This window comes from Microtus ochrogaster, chromosome 21 (assembly GCF_000317375.1).
Source record: "Microtus ochrogaster isolate Prairie Vole_2 chromosome 21, MicOch1.0, whole genome shotgun sequence".
Taxonomy (NCBI): domain Eukaryota; kingdom Metazoa; phylum Chordata; class Mammalia; order Rodentia; family Cricetidae; genus Microtus; species Microtus ochrogaster.
Genome location: NC_022022.1, coordinates 2,863,304 through 2,865,872, shown reverse-complemented (window position 1 = coordinate 2,865,872; position 2,569 = coordinate 2,863,304).

The window sequence follows — 2,569 nt, the reverse complement described above, 5'->3', positions numbered from 1 at the left end:
GTGTCGCTGCTGGTTTTAAATCTTAGTTTTGGTATTTTGATTTGGGGTGATGGTGAGTATATGTGAAGGTGTGCATGTACGTGGGGGCGGGCATCAGCTTCTGGTGTGTCCTGTCACTCAGGCACAGATCACCACGCCCAGCGTCCTCGTGCTTGAGCAGCAAACACTTTATGCACCATGTGCCTATGGGCATTTTACCTACATATATGTGTGTGCACCACCCTTAAGCCTGGTGCCCAGGGAGGTCAGAAGAGGGCATTGGAGTCCCTGAAAATGGAGTGATGCCAGTTATGAGCCACCAAGTGGGTGCTGGAATTCAAGCCTGGTTTTTTGGGTTTTTTTTATAGTTTATTTGTGTGTGTGGTGTGTGTGTACAGGAATGGGTACCACTCCGTGTATATGGAGTCAGCGAACAACCGTTAGGAGTTGGTTCTCCCCTCTTCCATGTGGATATCAGGGATTTAATTTAAGGAGTAAAACTGACAAGTGCCTTTACCATCTCACTGGCCCAGGTTTTTGTTTTTGTTGTTTTTTGTTTCACATTACTCTAGGCAAGTTTCAGTTGTGTAGAGTGAGGAGGGCACCCCATACACAGTGGATGAGTAAATTAATACAACAGCCGAAGACGCTTCAAGGACTCCTGAGTGGGGCTCAGGGTCTCAAGGACTGGCTGCACTATCTATGGGAATGTCGTAGACAGATCTGAGCTGGGGGATAGCTCAGTGGTAAAGCACTAATCTTGCATACACAAAGTCCTAAGTTCTGCAATCATGAGAACCTGAGTTCAAATCCCTAGGCATGGCTGTGCCTCAGCTTTGGGGGGCCGAGATTGGCAGTCCCCAGAAACTGAGCAGAAATGCAGCCCACTGTTTCAGTGAGGGACCCCGTGTCTGCCCAGTAAGGCGGAGAACAACAGAAGACCACGACCCCAGCGTCCTGCTCCGGCCCCCACATGTACATGACCTGTACACAAACAAGAATGCAGAGCCTCCGTGCTAGCCCCGGAAGGAAGCAGCTTGCTCTGAACATGTGCAGGGGCAGGCGCCCTCTCACTCTGGGAAGCCGTGCGGAGAGCAGGTCTTTAAGAGCTTCAGGCTGGGTTTGAGGTTACAGCCTCGAACCATGGACAGGCTGGGAACTTGAGATCCGATTCTGGAAGAGCCGAGGCAATGGAGATGCAGCCTGCCTATGGTGACTGCTTGTCATGAGCCAAGTGGACTTGGAATGCTGAATGAGAGTGGAGATGTCACACTAGACCAGCAGCTTCTTGGAAGAGAGCTTTTGAGCCACTTGAAGGATGCACAGAAGATGTGCTGAGAAGGTATTTCATGGAGGTTGTGATCCAGTGTACCCTTGGAGCGGTCTCTGTAAGTGTCAGAGAGCTCGTGTTAGGTGAGCTGTGATCAGTCAGGGAGGACCGCAGGATGGAGGGGTACTGAAAATGTCACAGTCTCTTTATGTAGTGCGTGCTCACTAAGAACTCACTGGCTGGCCCTGCCTGGCCCTGACTGGTCCTGGCTGGCTCTGATCTCCTCTTCCTGGCTCTGCTTCCTGGTCCTGAGATTACAGGTGTTACCTCCTCTTGTGGATCAGGAATATCCTTCCCCATAAGGTCTATTGTAGCTGGGGATGCCACTCAGAGTGAGTGCTTGCTATCAAGACCCCGAGTCTCATCTCAGAAGTTCCAGTTCCCCTTGGCTACACAGGGGGTTCAAGTTCAAGAAAGGCCGTCGTTTACACATGCGTTTCTAAGATGAGATGTGAAGGCAGAGTGGGAGGGGAGCTTCCGCATATGCAGACAGTAGAGCAGGATGTCATCAGGGAGAAAGGACAGACATAAAATGATTCAGAGCTATTACCTTCTGCAAACTAAAAATAATTTATATACAGGGCAGGGCCAGAGACAGGAAGGAGGAAGCAAGAGACAGATCATAAACGGACTTTGAACTTCATCCTCGAAGCAATGAGACTGTATCTAAAGGTCTTGGGCCAGATGTGGCACACGCCAGATGTGGCACACGCTGTCACCCCAGCGCCCTGGGGGAGGGTTGCAAATGTGAGGCTAGCCTTCACTAGACAGCGTGAGCTTCCAGGCCAGCCTGGGCTGCAGAGATCGTCTCTGGGCATGGAGGTTGGAACTTCTAGACTCAGGGATGTGACTTCTGCCCTCCCGAGGACACATACATACATAACATGTAATAAAATCATTTAAATAAACTTAAACGTTGTTTTAAAGAGGCCAGCCTGGGGTACAGAGTGAAGCTGTTAAAGATACAGTTTACTTGGTAGAGTGCGTGTCTAAAATACACAAAGCCTTGGGTTCAGTCTCCAGGACCATCGAAAGCCTTGTGTGGTGGCACAAGACTATAATTCCAGTATTTGGGAGGCCAACTCAGAGGATCAGAAGTTTAAGGCTACATAATACATTCAAAACAGGTCTGGGAAGCCGGGCGGTGGTGGTGCACACCTCTGCACTCGGGAGGCAGAGGCAGGCAGATCTCTGTGAGTTCGAGGCCAGCCTGGTCTACAAAGGGAGTTCCAGGACAGGCTCCAAAGCTACAGAGAAACC